The sequence below is a fragment of the Callospermophilus lateralis genome, chromosome 5 (assembly GCF_048772815.1).
Source record: "Callospermophilus lateralis isolate mCalLat2 chromosome 5, mCalLat2.hap1, whole genome shotgun sequence".
Taxonomy (NCBI): Eukaryota; Metazoa; Chordata; class Mammalia; order Rodentia; family Sciuridae; genus Callospermophilus; species Callospermophilus lateralis.
This window is the reverse complement of record NC_135309.1, coordinates 34171644-34189610: the sequence shown is the minus strand read 5'-3', so window position 1 is coordinate 34189610 and position 17967 is coordinate 34171644. Positions and strand designations below refer to the sequence as shown.

The 17967-nt window shown below is 37.6% G+C and overlaps 1 pseudogene; it reads right to left on the bottom strand.

The window, feature by feature from the left end:
* Window positions 1–12581: 12581 nt before the first annotated feature.
* LOC143399038 (iron-sulfur cluster assembly 1 homolog, mitochondrial pseudogene) lies at window positions 12582–13468 on the bottom strand (annotated as a pseudogene).
* Between the last annotated feature and the right edge of the window lie 4499 nt (window positions 13469–17967).

Genomic DNA, 17967 nt, shown 5'->3' with positions numbered 1-17967 from the left:
TGCTAAATTGCTGAGGCTGGCTTTGAATTCACGATCCTCCTGCCTCAGCCTCCCAAGCCCTTGGGATTACAGGTGTGCACCACGGCACCTGGCAACACTGTCTTTTTGATTATCACCATCCTACTAAGTATAAAGTAGTAGCTCATTGTGAGGTTTTTGTTTTTGGCATCAGGTATTGAACCCAGGGATGCTTAACCACTGAGCCACATCCCCAATCCTTTTTGTATTTTATTTTAAGACAGGGTCTCACTAAGTTGTTTAGAGCCTCGCTGAATTGCTGAGGCTGCTTTGAACTCGAGATCCTCTTGCCTTGGCCTCTCAAGCCGCTGGGATTACAGGTGTGCACCACCATGTCTGGCTCTGGTTTTGATTTATATTTCCCTGATGGCTAATGATGTTGAGCATCTTTCCATGAGTTTATTGACCTTTTATTTATTTATTTAATTTTTCAAAAATATTTTAGTGGATATATATATATATATATATATATATATATATATATATATATATATATATTATATATATCTGAGAAATGTACCCAGTTGTACCCAGTGCCTCACACATGCTAGGCAAGCACTCTTCCACTGAGCTACAACTCCAACCCCTTATTGACCTTTTATATATGTTCTTAGGAGCATGTCTATTCAGATTGATTGTCCTTTTTTTTAAGAGACAATATTTTTAGAGTAGTTTTAGATTCACAGAGAAACTGAGAGGAAGATATGGAGATTTCCTATATATCTCTTATATCCCTTGTGCCACACATCCATAGCCTCCCCATTATCAGCATCCTCACCAGAGTGGTATACTTGTCACAATTAATGACACACCATAATCACACAAAATTCATAACTGGGGTTCACTCTTGGTAGTGTACATTCCATACATTTATTTATATGTGTTCTTTTTTTGCATCTGCCATGATAGTACTACACAGAGTATTTTCACTGCCCTAAAAATCTATCATTTACACATTTTAAAAGCTGTAACATTGGGCTGGGGTTATGGCTCAGCGGTAGAGCACTTGCCTAAAAACTGTAACATGGACTGGGGATATAGCTCAGTGGTAAAGCACCTGCCTATCAGGCTCAAGTCCCTGAGTTTAATCCCCAGTACAAACAAACAAACAAACAAATAAATAAATAAATAAATAAATAAAATCTTTTTTTTTTTAAATTACTGAGTTGTAAAAGTTCTTTATTCATTCTGTATACTATATTCTTCTTTTTTATTTTTTTTATTCTAATTTATTACATATGACAAAAGAATGCATTATAATTCATATTACACATATAGAGCACAATTTTTTATATCTGGTTGTATACAAAGTGTATTCACACCATATGTGCCTTCATACATGTACTTAGGGTAATGATATCCATCTTATTCCATCATCTTTTTTTACCCCATTGCACCCTCCCTTCTCCTCCCATCCCTTTGCCCTATCTAGAGTTTGTCTAATCCTCCCATGCCTCGCCTCCCACCCCATTATAAATCAGTTTCCTTATATCAGAGAAAACATTCGGCATTTGGTTTTTTGAAATTGGCTAACTTCACTTAGCATTATATTCTCCAACTCCATATATTTACCTGCAAATTCCATGATTTTTTAAAAAATATTTTTCAGTTGTTTATGGACTTTTATTTTGTTTATTATTTATATGTGGTGCTGAGAATTGAACCCAGTGCCTCACACATGCTAGGCCAGCAATCTGCCACTGAGCCACAACCCCAGCCCCAAATGCCATGATTTTATTCTCTTTTATTGCTGAGTAACATTCCATTGTGTAAACATACACCACATTTTCTTTATCCATTCATCTACTGAAGGGCATCTAAGTTGGTTGCACAGTTTAGCTATTGTGAATTGTGCTGCTATAAATATTGATGTGGCTAGGTGTCCCTGTAGTACACTGTTTTTAAGTCCTTTGGGTATAGACCAAGGAGTGGGAGAGCTGGGTCAAATGGTGGTTCCATTCCCAGCTTTCCAAGGAATCTCCATATTGCTTTCCATATTGGCTGCAATTGATTGCAATTTGCAATCCCATCAGCAATGTATGAGTGTGCCAATTTCCCCACATCCTCACCAACACTTATTATTGTTTGTATTCTTAATAGCTGCCATTCTGACTGGAGTGAGATGAAATCTTAGAGTAGTTTTGATTTGCATTTCTCTAAATGCTGGAGATGGTGAACTTTTTTTTCATATATTTGTTGATTGATTGTATATCATCTTCTGAGAGGTGTCTGTTCAGTTCCTTGGCCCACTTATTGATTGGGCTATTTGTTTTTTTGGTGTTTAGCTTTTTGAGTTCTTTATATATCCTAGAGATTAGTGCTCTGATGTGCAAGTGGTAAAAATTTTCTCCCAAGATACAGGCTCTCTATTCACCTCACTGATTGTTTCTTTTGCTCAAAAGAAGCTTTTTAGTTTGAATTCATTCCATTTATTGATTCTTGATTTTAATTCTTGCAATAGGAGTCTTATTAGGAAATTGGGGCCTAATCCAACATGATAAAAATTTGGGCCTACTTTTTCTTTTAATAGGCACAGTGTCTCTGGTTTAATTCCTAGGTCCTTGATCCACTTTGAGTTTTGTGCATGGTGAGAGATAGGGGTTTAATTTCATTTTGTTTTATATGGATTTCCAGTTTTCCCAGCACTATTTGTTGAAGAGGCTATCTTTTCTCCAATGTATGTCTTTGGCACTTTGTCTAATATAAGATAACTATAATTATGTGAGTTAGTCTCTGTGTCTTCTATTTTGTACCAGTCTGTTTTGGTGCCAATACCATACTGTTTTTGTTACTATTGCTCTGTAGTATAGTTTAAGTCTGATGCCACCTGCTTCACTCTTCTTGCTAAGGATGGATTTAAATATTCTGGGTCTCTTATTTTTCCAGATAAATTTCATGACTGCTTTTTCTATTTCTATGAGGAATTTCATGGGGATTTTGATTGGAATTGCATTAAATCTGTATGGTGCTTTTGGTAGTATGGTAATTTTGACAATATTAATTCTGCCTATCCAAGAACAAGGGAGGTCTCTCTATCTTCTAAGGTCTTCTCTAATTTCTTTCTTTAGAATTCTATAGTTTTCATTGTAGATGTCTTTCACCTCTTCCATTGATTCCCAAGTATTTTATTTTATTTTGAGACTATTGTAAATGGAGGTAGTTTTCCTTGTTTCCCTTTCAGAGGATTTGTCACTGATATACAGAAATGCCTTTGATTTAAGTGTGTTGATTTTGTGTCCTGCTACTGTGCTGAATTCAGCTACTAGTTCTAGAAGTTTTCTAGTGGAATTTTTTTGGGTCTTCTAGGTTTAGAATCATGTCATCAGCAAATAGTTCTAATTTGAGATCTTCTTTTCCTATCCGTATCCCTTTAATTTCTTTCATCTGTCTAATTGCTCTGACCAGTGTTTTAAGAACTATGTAAAATAGAAGTGGTGAGAGAGGGCATCCCTGTCTTGTTCCAGTTTTTAGAGGGAATGCTTTCAATTTTTCTCCATTTAGAACGATGTTGGCCTGGGGCTTAGCATAGATAGCTTTTATGATGTTGAGATATGTTCCTATTATCCCTAGTTTTTCTAGTGTTTTGAACATGAAGGGGTGCTGTATTTTGTTGAATGCTTTTTTTGGCATCTATTGAGATGATCATATGATTCTTTAAGTCTATTGATGTGATGAGTTATGTTAATTGATTTATGTATGTTGAACAACCTTGCATCTCTGGGATGAACACCACTTGATTGTGGTGCACTATCTTTTTGATATGTTTTTGTATTCAATTTGCCAGAATTTTATTGAGATTTTTGCATCTATGTTCATTAGAAATATTAGTCTGAAGTCTTCTTTCTTTGATGTGTCTGCCTGGTTTGGGGATCAGGGTGATATTGGCCTCATAGAATGAGTTTGGAAGTGCCCTCTGTTTTTTCTATTTTTTAAAAATATTTATTCTTAAGCTTTAGGTGGACACATATCTTTATTTTACATTTATGTGGTGCTGAGAATCGAACCCAGTGCCTCGTACATGCTAGGCGAGCATTCTACCACTGAGCCACAACCCCAGCCCTGTTTTTCTATTTCACAAAATAATTTGAAGAGTATAGGTATTAGTTCTTCTTTATAGGTCTTGTAGAACTCAGCTGTTTATCTATCTGGTCCTGGGCTTTTCTTGTTGGTAGGCTCTGATGGCGTCTTCTACTTCATTGCTTGAAATTAATCTGCCTCAATTGTGTATGTCATCCTGATTCAATTTAGGCAAATCATAGGACTCTAGACATTTGTCAATGCCTTCAAGATTCTCTATTTTATTGGAGTACAAGTTTTCAAAATAATTTCAAATTATCTTCTATATTTCTGTAGTGTCTATTGTGATATTTCCTTTTTCATCACATATGTTAGTAATTTGAGTTTTCTCTCTCCTTCTCCTTTGTTAGCATGGCCAAGTGTTTGGCAATTTTATTTATTTTTTTCAAAGAATCAACTTTTTGTTTTGTCAATTTTTTCAATTGTTTCGTTTTAATTTCATTGATTTCAGCTCTGATTTTAATTATTTCCTGTCTTCTCCTGCTTTTGGTGTTGATTTGTTCTCTTTTTTCTAGGGCTTTGGATGTAATGTTAGGTCATTTATTTGTTGACTTTTTCTTCTTTTAAGGAATGAACTCCATGCAGTGAACTTTCCTCTTAGTGCTGCCTTCAAAGTGTCCCAGAGAATTTCAATATGTTGTATCAGTGTTCTCATTTACCTTTAAGAATTTTTTAATCTCTTCCTTGATGTCTTTTGCAACCCATTGTTCATTAATAGCATGTTACTTAGTCTCCAAGTGTTGGAGTAGTTTTATTTTTTATTTTATTATTGATTTCTAATTTCATTCCTTTGTGATGTGATAGAATGCAGGGTAGTATTCTCTACTTTTTTGTATTTGGTAAGAGTTGCTTTGTGGCATAATATATGGTGTATTTTAGAGAAGGATTCATATGCTGCTGAGAAGAAAGTGTATTTGCTTGTTGAAGGATGAAATATTCTATTATATGTCCTTTTAGTCTAAGTTATTGATTGTATTATTGAGTTCTATAGTTTCTTTGTTCAGTTTTTGTTTGGAAGATCTATCCAGTAGTGAAAGAGGTGTGTTAAAGTCACCCAGAATTATTGTGTTGTGGCTTATTTGACTCTTAAACTTTAGAATAGAGTTTGATGAATATAGATGCTCCATTATTTGGGGCATATATATTTATAATTGTCATGTCTTGTTGGTGTATGGTTCCCTTGAGCAGTATGTAGGGTCTTTCTTTATATCTTTTGTTTAGCTTTAGCTTAAAGTCTACTTTGATACAAGGCTGGAAATGCCTGCCTGCTTCTACAGTCCATGTGAGTGGTATGATTTTTCTCAACCTTTCACCTTCAGTCTATGTATGTCTTTTCCTATGAAATGAGTCTCTTGGAGGCAGCATATTTTTGGGTCTATGTTTTTTAATCCAATCTGCCAGTCAATATTTTTTGATTGATGAGTTTAGGCCATTAACATTCAGGGTTATTATTGAGACATGATTTGTATTCCCAGTCATTTTTGTTATTTAACTTGCCTTGGTTTCTCCTTTGATTAGTTTTTCCTTTAGTGTAATACTTCCCTCTGCTGATTTTCATTGTTTTTAATTTTCTTTTCATAGAATATTTTGTCAAGGATGTTTTGTAGTGCAGGCTTTCTAGCTGTAAATTCTTTTAACTTTTGTTTATCATGGAAGGTTTTATTTCATCATCAAATCTAAAGCTTAGTTTTGGTGGATACAAGATTCTTGGTTGGCATCCATCTTCTTTCAAACTTGATATATGATATTCCATATATATATGTTCTAGCTTTTAGGGTCTGGTTGAAAAATCTGCACATAAACTAATTGGTTTCCCCATAAACTAATTGGTTTCCCCCTAAATATAATCTGATTCCTTTCTCTTGTGGCTTTTAATATTCTCTCTTTATTTAATAATATTAATAATGTTCTCTCTTTATTCTTTATGTTAGGCATTTTTATTATAATGTGCCTTAGTGTGGATCGGTTGTAATTTTGTAAGTTTGGTGTCCTGTAAGCCTCTTGAATTTGGTTTTCCAACTCATTCTTCATATTTGGAATTTTTTCTGATATTATTTCATTGAATAGAGTGTTTATTCCTTTGGTTTGGAACTCTATGCCTTCCTCTATCCCAATAACTTTAATTTTTTTTTATGCTATCTCATATTTCTTGAATGTTCTGATCATGGTTTCTTACCATTTTCACTCTGTAGTCTATATTCTTTTCAAGATTATATATTTTGTCTTCATTGTCTGAGGTCCTGTGGTCTAATATGTTGGTGATGCTTTCAAATGAACTTTTAATTTGGTTTATTGTTTCTTTTATTTCAAGGATTTCTGTTTTGTCTTTCTTAAGAACCTCTATCTCCCTATTGAAGTAACCTTTTGATTTCTATATTTGCTTATCTTTGTCGAAATGATCGTTTTTGCTGCCTGTATTTGCTCTCTTATATCATCCTTTAATTCACAGAACATTTTAATTACATACATCCTGGACACCTTCTTTGTTATTTCATCTTCCATGCTGGCCATGGATTCTAATAATGTGGTATCTTGATTTGTCTGGGAAACTTTCTTTCCTTGTCTTTTCATATTGCTCATGTGTCTTTCTTTCTAGCTCTGATCAGAGGTCTCAACAGTTTCTAAACTGCATCACACTCACCCTCTCCCTTACTGTTTCTGAATAAGGGACCTTTCTCTGTGTGTCCCTTTGGGGATGCTCTGCACCTGTCCCGCTGAGAGCTGTTTTCTTGTTGGGCACTCACTGAGCCACATTAGCGACTGCTGGGGAGAGGGATCAGTTAGAAACTGGGTACCTGGCCAGCTGGAGTTCCATACTGGGGGTTGCCCCCACTAAAGATGGTTATGAAGGTGACCCAAGATGGAGGTGTTTGCTTTCAGCAATGGGGTGTTGGGTCGGGTTGGGGGAGCTGGGCAATGGTGTTGGACAATGAGTTCAGAGACTGGGTGTATGGCATGCAGCATGTGGTTGTGGCTGTCTCTAGAGCCTGTGTGTAGTTCCCTGGTGCAGGCAGCTAGGCGCATAGGGGACTATCTCCATTGCTGCAGAGTCCCAAGATGGAGGCGACCAGGGGAGCCCCATGTTGGTTGATGGGGGTGGTCCACACAGGAGTGGTGGCTGGAGATTCTGTGGGTGTTTAGCTGTCAGGTGTCCTGCGTGGGAGCTGCGTTGGGGATTTCTGTTCGGGTTGGTGGCCAAAAGTTTTTCACGGGTGCTAATGCCCTCGATGGTCCTGCTCGGGCACCCGGTAGTCCTGCATGTGTGAGTAGTTGGGAGACCTACTCTGATGCTGACGCCTGCATGGGCACGGTGGCCGTGATTCCTGTGTGGAAGCAGGAATATCGCTTCCAGAGAAACAGTGTTCTCACTTCCTGAGTCCCAGGTCACAGAGTGACACAGAATGCTGCCTCTCTCTGGTCTGCCATCTTGGATCCCTCTAGATACTTTTCTTTGGGAGGATTGAATCCAGGGGTGTTTTACACTGAGCCACATCCCCAGCCCTTTTTATTTTTTAATTTGAGACAGAGTCTCACTAAGTTGCTTAGGGCCTCACTAATTTGCTGGGTCAGGTTTCAAACTTGTAATCTTCCTGCCTCAGCCTGGGATTCACTGGGATTTTAGATGTGTGCCACCCTGCCTGGTTGGATACTAGATTCTTATCAGATATATAAATTACATAGATTTTCTCTCATTCTCTAGATTATCTACTCCCTTTCTTCATGAAATCCTTTGAATCACAAAAAAATTTATTTAAGTGATGTCCAATTTATTTTTTCTTTGTTGTTTATGTTTTTGTTGTCATGTCTAAGAAACCATTGCTTAATGAAGGTCACAAATTTTATAATTATATTTTCTTTTTTTAAATTTTAATATTTACTTTTTAGTTTTTTCGGCGGACACAACATCTTTGTATGTGGTGCTGAGGATCAAACCTGGGCCGCACGCATGCCAGGCGAGCGTGCTACCGCTTGAGCCACATCCCCAGCCCTACAATTATATTTTCTTCAAAAGTTTTTGTTGGGGGTCTCCCTGAGAACTCCCCGGGCCTTTCAGACATGGCGGTGGGCAAATTGCCAGTGGGCGGCTAGGACTCCCCGTGCCTTTCAGATAAGGAGCCCCTAATGCAACATGGCAGCAGGCAAGTTGCCAGTGGGTGGATAACAAGTTGTTTTGAAAATTTTCTAATTGGTCCTCCTGTCTTCTGCGCTCGTGGACAGTTTGTGCCCCCCATGAATCTTATGCAGAGCGGACGTGTGTGCACCGTAGGTGATGACCTGACCTTTACTATGATTGGCCCCGGGAGCTTCCTGGTTTAAGATAACTCTCACTTTCTATATAAGCTAGAACCAGCTTGCAGTAAAGTGCTTCATCTTTGTCACTGCTATCTGTGTGTGCATTTTAATCTCCGATGATGAACCTTGGCCTTTCAGTTTTAGTGTTAGCTCTTGCATTTAGGCTTTTGATCCATTTTAAGTTTTTGTATATAGTGTAAGGCTAGACTTCATTGTTTTGCTTGTGGGTATCCAGTTATTCCAGTACTGGCCATTCTTTGAACACACCATTCTTTCCCTGTTTGTCTTGGCACCCTTGTCAAAATCAATTGACCATAAATGTGAGGATTTTATCTCTGGACTTTTAATTCTATTCTGTCAGCACCATACTGTCTTGACTTTTGTAGCTTTGTTTTAATTGTAGAATTGGTAAGTATGAGTTTTTCAATGTTAGTTCTCAAGATTATTTTGACTGTTCTGTGTCTTCTGCATTTTATACAAAATTTTTAAAATACAGATTTTATTTTTAGAGCATTTTGAGGTTCACATAGCCTCCCCTAATATCACCATCCTCTACCAGGATAGTACTTTGTTGTAATTCATGAAATGTGTTGGCACAACATCATCACCCAAGAGCCACAGTTTACATTAGGATGCACTCTTTTTTGTTATTTTTTGGTACATCTATGCGGTTTGACAGATATGTACTGCCATGTATCCACATCATAGTATCATTTAGGCTTTTGATCCACTTTTTTTTTTTTTAAAGAGAGAGTGAGAGAGGAGAGAGAGAGAGAGAGAGAGAGAGAGAGAGAGAGAAATTTTTTGATATTTATTTTTTAGTTATCGGCGGACACAACATCATTGTTTGTACGTGGTGCTGAGAATCGAACCCGGGCCGCACGCATGCCAGGCGAGCACGCTACCACTTGAGCCACATCCCCAGCCCCCTTGATCCACTTTTGATCCAGTTTCACTGTCCTAAAAATTCCTCTGCATTTTACCTTTTCATTTCTTCTTCCTCATTTTTAATTTTTATTTGTTTTACTGCAAATGGAACCCAGAGCTGCAATTACACATGCTAAGCAAATGCTCTATCACTGAGCTACATCCTAAACTCCTTCATTAATCTTTTGACTATCTTCATACATAGCTTTTCCTTTCCCAGAATGTCATGTGGTTGAAGTCATTTTAGGTAGCCTTTTCAATTTGGCTTCTTTCACTTAGCAATATGCATTTAAATCTTCTCCTTTTCTTTTTGTCAACCAATATGTTATTTCTTTTATGCATTGAATAACATTTCATTGTCTGAATATACCACAGTTTATTCATGGAACTGAAGGATATCTTGGTTGCTTCCAAGTTTGGGCAATTATGGGTGAAGACACTAGGAATATCCAAGTGCAGTTTTTGTGTGAACTTAAGTTTTAGACTCATTTGGATAAGTACCCAGAAGTATATAGCTGCAATTCATTATGCAGATATGTTATAATTTTAAGAAACTGTCAACTTCTCTTCCAAAGCAATTGTACTGTTTTGTATTTCCACCTATAGTGAATGAGAATTCCTGATGCTTCTTATTCTCACCATCATTCGGTGTCCTCAACAGGATCTCCATATACAGTAGCCTGGACATTCACTAAGGACTTCATGTTGCACACATATTTATATGCTTATTGCCATCTTTGGTGGGATGTGTATTCAGGCCTTTTGCCCTCTACCAACTGAGTTATATCCCTATCTTATCCTATTCCCTCTTGTTACTTTTTAATTGTCCTGTTTATTCTTTTACAGTTGAGTTTCCAGGGTTCTTTAGAGGTGTGTGTGTGTGTGTGTTTGTGTGTGTGTGTGTGTGCACGCGCGCGCATGTACTACAGTACTAGGGATCAAACTAGGAAGTTCTCTATTTCTGAACTACATTCTAAGCCCCTTTTTAAAATTTTGAGACAGGATCTCACTAAATTGTTGAGGATGGCCTTGAACTTGTGATCCTCCTTCACCAGCTTCCTGAGTAGCTAGAATTAAAGGCATGCACCAATGTGCCTGAGGAGTTCTTTGATATTTTGGATAATAGTCCTTTATTGAATATGTCCTTTGAAAATATTTTCTCCCAGCATATGGCTTTTTTTTCATTCCTTTTCATTCCATTTCATTTAGTGTCTTTATTTTTATTTTTTAAGAATTTAAACTTTGTTTTTAAGTGGTGCTCAGGATCGAACCCACTGCCTCAAACGTGCCAGATAAGTGCTCTACCACTGAGCTACAACCCCAGCCCCTTGGCAGTGTCTTTACAGAGTGGACAATTTTAATTCTAATGAAGTCTAGCATGCTAATACAAATGGTAACACGAATTTTTTTTTTTTTTACTTCAGTTCCAGTTGTTCATTGCTGGCATGTATCAAAGTGACTGACTTTCCTATATTAGTCTTGCATCCTGCAACTTTGTTATGAACATTTGTTAGTTCCAGGAGTTTTTTTTTTGTTTGTTTTTTTCCTTTCCAATCAATATGACCTTCATTTTCATTTTCTATTTTATTGCCTTAGTAGGACTTCCAGTGTTGAAAAGGAGTGTTGATAAGGAACACCTTTGCCTTTATCCTGATCTTTACAGGAAAACATCAAATTTCTTATTATTAGGTATGATGTTAATTGTAGTTTTTTTTTTTTTTTAAGATGTTCTGTATCAAGTTGAGGAAGTTCCCTCTATTCTTATTTTGGTGAAGTTTTTCTGTTGGATTTTGCCAAACATTTTTTTTCTCACTTATTGATATAATCAAGTGGTTTTTCTTCATTGGCCTGTTGATGTGATGGGTTACATCACCTAGACTTCTCTTCCTTCTTCCTTCTTCCTTCTTCTAGTGGGGACTGAACCCAGGACCTCACACATGCTAGGCAAGAATCCTACTATTTTGAAACAGGGTCATGCTAAATTGTCCAGGTTGGTCTTTAATTTGCAATCCTCCTGTCTCAGCCTCTAAAGTAGCTTGGATTATAGGTATGCACCACCATGCTTGGCATACTGATTTTCAAATTGACTTACAAGATTTGCTATCTGGAATAAGTTCCACTTGATTGTGTATATAATTCTTTTTATACATGGTAGGCTTAAATTTGCTAGTATTTTGTTGAGCATTTTTGCAACTCTATTCTTTTTTTTTAGAGGTCACATTTTTAATTGATAACTCAATCTCTACATACAGTATTGCACAAATTATGAGTAGATCAACAATTATATTATCAATACAAACTCATGAACATATATATGGAACTGCTGCTCTAAGTTTTGGTAAATTTTGTGTCAGATACTTTAGTAAATGGGACAAACACAAAGGAGCTCAGCTACTTTAATTCATGAGAATCAGCTTTCAAAAAAAGTATATCATCTTAGAGAATATTTAATATGTCAAACCCAGGGAAATCAGTAGACTAAGTGAAAAAAGGGCTACTTTAAAAGAAAAGTTGGTGATCAAAATGTTGTAATATTGTTTAAAAATTTTAGCAATTGAACCTAGGAACCAGAAAGTGTACACATAATGAAAATTTTAAGTAAAGACCCCCATATTCTGCTTTAAAATCACTATTACACCTTAAAAGAATGGAGTGGGCTGGGCTGCTGTAATATATTCTCTACTAGTGTAGACCACTGTTTCTAAGTTTTAAAGAAACAAGATAGTGATTCACATAAAAAAGACTTAAAATAATATTTGTCCCCTCTCTCAAAATAAAATACAATAGGATCTCATCAACTTATAAAGGAAACTCTATCCAAATGTTGACCAGATTAAGCCACACTATCATTTCCCTTCACTGCCTCGGAAAGCTGAGCACAAGTGTTCCCTATGAGGATGAGGTCATGGGGTAGGGCCCAAGCTGTCTCCTAGTTGCAGAGCAATGTGGACAAATGGCCTTCAGCTTCCCTGGAGTTTGTTTCTTCCTATATAGAATTGAGGGGAATGGGTTAGATGGTTTTTAAGATACCTTCCAACTAAAAGGATCTAAGTAGGCTTCGAGCAGACTCTTAAGATGGAAAAAAAAAAAAAAAAAAAGTCGTAAAACAGGTGGATTAAATATTCCTCACTTTTTTCTCTCATCATTTGGAACTATGCTGCACTACACTTTAAGGAAGTCTTTTTCCTAGTACTGTTGAAGGGTACACAAATGAGGCATTTGACAATTTTGATAAAAATGTAAAAAAAGAGGTCATGCAAATTTGGGTAGAAAAACAATGCACTGCCATGTTACTATCAGTAGTCAAGGACTTCTCACCTCTGAGTTTTGGGAACCACTAATCTGGTTGGGAAAATGCCCATGGAGATGCACATTCAAGCCATTTGATACAAATTTAGCAAGCACATACCTATTAACCTGTTTTGTGAATTACTGTCAGGGAGGCAGTATTATTGAAACTGGTTCTAACAGAAAGGAATATGAGAATTAAGTGTAGGGTAGGATTTTTTTTCTTTACATATCAATGATCCAAAAAGAGCAATGGCTTCTCATTTTCTGCCCCATATGGAGAATACAAATATCATGTCTTATGGAATCTAACATACTGGCTTCCATTTTCAAAATGCATCACTTTATTTTCCTCACAAGGTGGCCACATATTATAAACCTTAGGCATGCGACAGTGACATGATTTCTTCAGCAAGCTCCAAGGTTTCAGCAAGCTTTCCTGGAGTTTACAGCCAGAGGAGTCCTGAGGTTTCAAATATTAAAGCTTTCTCCACAGCCACAAGTTCCTTTGATGTCTGGGTTATTGAAGACAAACTCACTGGATAATTTGTCTTCAACATAGTCCATTTCTGTTCCTAAAAGTGTCAGCTGTGCTTCTTTTCGATGAACACTCTGACTCCATCTTGAACAACTTCTTCATCAGAATCTCCCTTTGTCTTTGTATATTCCAGAGTGTAAGAAAGGCCATTACAACCCCTAGTTCGGACACCGACTTTCACACCTACATGCTCAGGCTTATCTTTAAGAAGCTGTTTTATCTTGTTTACTGCTGAAGGTGTCAGGGTGAGGGAGGCTCGGGTGGGCTGCAGCTTCCTCTTGCTCACAGCCCGGACAGTGGCCCGGACCAACGAGGCTGACATCTTTGCCGTCCTGGCGCCCCGGGGGCCTCTGGCCGGAGCTGGACCACCTCAACCTCTCTCCATGGACACCGGGGGGCGCATTCAACTCTATTCTTAAGAAATTTGAGTTTTCTTTTCACGTGTCTTTTTTTTTTTGGTATTAGAGTAATGCTAATCTCACAGAATTAATAGGCAATATTCCCTCTGCATCTGTCTTCTGGAAGAATTATAGAAACTTGGTGTAATTTCTTCCTTAAATATTTGATAGAACTCACTAGAGAAGCCATCTCATGTTTTCTATTTTGGAAGATTATTTATGACTGATTAAACATCTTGAATAGACATAGTCCTATTCAGAATGCCTATTTCTGCTCATGCGAATTTTGGAAGATTGTATCTTTCCAGGAATTGGTCCATTTCTTGTAGATTATTAATCAAATTTGTGGGCCTAGAGTTATTCATAGTTTTTTTTTGTTTGTTTGTTTGTTTTTTTTTTTTTTTGTGTGTGTGTGTGTTCTGAGGATTGAACCCAGGGATGCTTAACCACTGAGCCACATTCTCAGCCCTATTTCGTATTTTATTTAGAGACGGGGGTCTCAATGAGTTGCTTAGCACCTCACTTTTGCTGAGGCTGGCTTTGAACTCCCAATTCTCTTGCCTCGCCTCCCAAGCCACTGGGATTATATGTGTGTGCCACTGCACGTGGCCATAGTATACTTTTTAAGTTATTACTATTCTCTTAATGTCCATAGGCTCTCTTGTGATGGTCTTTTCATTTCTGATACTGGCAATTTGTATCTTTTTTTTTTCCCCTAGCTTAGAGAATTTCAGATTTTATTAATCTTTTCAAAATGTCAGCTTTTAATTTTATTGATTTTCTCTACTGATTTCCCATTTTAAATTGTATTGATTTCTACTCTTATTTTTTTACTACTACTACTAACTTTAGATTTTGTTCTTCTTCCTCTGCTTTCCTAAGGTATAAATTTGGATTATTGGTTTTTAGTTTCTTTTGTAATATATACATTCAATCCTATAAATTTCCCTGTAAGCATTGCTTTCATTGCATCCCACAAATTTTTATTAGTTGTATTTTAACTTAGTTCAAAATATTTGATTTTTTTCCCTTGGGGTTTCTTCATTTTACTCAAACATCTATATGAATTTTTTAATTTTTCTGAAAAAAAATTTTGTGAGAACGTTTCATCTTTATTATTGGTAGAAATGAGGTTAGAGGTTTTGTGCTTTTGCTAAAACTCAGAATTAAACAAGTTTAACCCAGGAGATAGAGTTAAGAGGTTAGGGGACAAACAGGAAATGAAACTTCTTGAGGGCAGCTGACTTGCAAGAGGAAGGAGGTCAGAGTTGAGAATTTACAATAATGGTTATTCTTCACAGATTTACCAATCAGGTAATTCACTGGACCTACCTGGGAAAGGAGTGATAAAAGGGGGAAGAGTGTGTTTAGGAAAAAGCCCTCCTCGTGGAAGCCAGAAGAAGAGAAAACATATTTTATTCCTACATTTTCCAGCTTCTTGTTTTTCTTTCTTTTTTTTTTTTTTAATCTTTTTTGGTAAATGATGGTATGATTATATAATCCTCTTTTATTTTTCAACAAGGTAGAACATCTTTGCACTATAGATGAATTCTCTTCAGAAATGTAAGATTGCACAGAAGATTACAGTCTATTAAAGTCTATTAGACTACTAAAGACTAGGATCTCAAAGAAGATGACAAGCAAAGAGTTTAGAATAATCAAATTTCCCATTTGATTATTTCTCTCCAGGGCTTCAATTCTCTATTCCAGAAGCACCAGGAAATCTTGTTTTGTCTAAATGATCTGTTGATCTAGCAATTTCGTAGGAACAAAAATGTGTTCAAGTTATTCTGGGAAAAGTTGTTCCCGCGGTTCCTTTCAAAGGTTCTAGCTGATCTGAGTGGAAGTCCACTTGGTGGCACAAATGTTAGTTTTCTAATGGAGGCTGAGACAGAGCTGGCAATTCATGAGGGATTCATGCAGAAAATTCAAGCAGAGCCATAGCAGGTACCAGCTCAGCCCTGGAAACTAAAAGCACTGTGTTTTAGGCATGAAATTCAATGCTGGCTATATAACTATGAACAATCTAGTCATATCCCTGAATTTCATGAAGCTTAAGGTCAATAGGAGGAAAAGAAATAACTAAACTGTTATGTTGTTCTTTGAAGGAAAGGAGAAGGGAGGATCATTGTAGAGAGTAAGGAGAACACACTTGAGAATAAGTAGTGGTATCCATGAGCATCAGAATGATGTGATCTCTTGTTCTTTTAATCCACTAATTTCGCTATGAAATCTGTAATAATCTGATTACAGACTATGAAGTCTGTAATCAACTAGAGGGCATTCTCAGTTCTACCTCCCTTAATAAAACTGCTCCCCACAAATCAATCAGTTCTCTTCTGGGCATCATTCTGGGATTGTTGGTGGGAGTTTAGATTTTGACCTCAGAAGGCTACAAAATGTGTGAGAAAAAATATTTCTATTAAGTCAACACTATTTCAAAGGTTGAAAAATTAATTCTTCCAAGTGCAGTGGTACACACCTGTAATCCCAGCAGCTTGGGAGGCTGAGGCAAGAGGACTGCAAGTTCAAAGACAGCCTCAGCAATTTAGTGAGGCCCTAAGCAACTGTCTCAAAATACAAAATAAAATGGACTGGGTATGTGACTCAGTGATAAATACCCCTGGTTTCAATCCCCAGTACCAGGAAAAAAAAAAAAAAAAAAAAAAAAAAGAAGAAGAAGAAGAAGAAGAAAAAAAAAGAAAGAAAAGAAAAATTGAGTTCTTTATTTTCCATCCCAGTTGTCATATGGCCCAATGTAGCATATCAGTTTCTGCATGAGATTGAGTGAAAATATTAATATATTCTAATAATAAATACTTCAAAACAATATTTCCCATAACAGAAATATAAATCATCTCATTATCACATACCCAGAGAAATGAAAGTCCAGAGACAAATCCCCTTGCAAGTTTAAGCCCAGTATCAATTAAATGAAAAGGAATTAAAATCCAAAATCAAATTCTCTTGCTTTAGTGAGTTAGAAGTCCAAAATTCTTCAAGTCCAAACCCCATCTTCTTTTCCTCCTTGATTTTATACAGTGGCTTACATGTGACCCCAGGAGTTCCTTGGGCAGTTGTGGTTTCAGCGCCTGTGATAGAAAGGTGTGCTTTTTTCAGGATTTTAGAAACAGTACCTCTTCAGAGTCAAGTTTCTCCTGAGTTTCCTAGTTGAAAAAGTTCAAAATATTCACAGGCCCTGGTATAGCCACAAATTTAGGAAAGAGACTTCTCTGCCCCTCAAAGCAGGTCATGGTCTCTTTCTGTTCCAACAAACTTAGAAGATGGGCAATTAATGAGTAGAAAAATCCAAACTCAATCACTCCCATAACCTCTCCAGTTGGGTCTTTCCAGCCTAGGAGGAGACTACTCTCTACTTTTGTGCCTCTGGCAGTGCTGGGGATCAAACCCAGTGCCAAGTGCATACTAGGCAGGAATTCCACCACTGAGCTACACACCCAGCCCTAGGCAGATACTACTTAGTTTGCACTTCTTCAACTCTGAAGTCTCTGAGTACCTGCCTGAGGTCATTTAGTCCCACTTTATTTCTCATTTCCTCAAGAGCCCAGGACTTCAGCACTAACTTGATTTTAATCCTGAGGGTACTGGGATCACTGGCATGCTGCTAAAGTCTTTATGTCATATTTTATTGTTTTTATAGGAAAATGATTTCAGCAATTATATCAGAAAAGAAGCTGTGTTAGGGCTGGGGACATAGCTCAGTGGTGGATTGCTTGCCTAACATTCACCAGGACCTGGATTCCATCCCCAACACCAAAACCAAATCCAACACGTGTTTTAGAAGAACTTACCATTAAAGGAAAGTAGCACATGAGATATACAAAGAAACTGAGAAAAGAAAAGAAAAAAAAACAATAAGGAAAAGTTTACATAACACCATCACAAGGCAGCAAAGCATCAAAATGAATGAAAATTATGATCAAAAGTCGGTAGGAATTAAAAACCTTACTGAAGCCATGCCCTCACAAGACGAGAAGTGGAGCCTCAGGGCTCCGCAGGACAGGGCAGGTGGCAGAGGTGGGCTCTGCAAGGGGCCTGCGGGGAAGGGGTGTGGCAGGAGCACGTGTTTTGCCGCCTCTGGGCGGTATCAACAATGGTTTTCCCAGGCTGGTCAGGCAGGCTTCCAGCTGCCGCTAGATGCTTGACCATCCACGCCTGTACCCGCCACCGGCCGGCAGCAGGAGCACCCTCCTCCTGCACTTGTCCTTTCGCAGACCCCCATCCTCCTTCCACTGGCGGCGGCTGGGTCCTCGCGTGTATGAACCTCCACCAGAGCTCCCGGTTCCAGCCAAACCAGTCCTCTAAGCCTGGCCCCAGCCTGGTAGAATTTCTCAGTGTGAGCATTGTGACGTCACTCTTGATCACTTTAGCTGCTATAACCAGGCAACCTAAGGTTCATTTACTGTC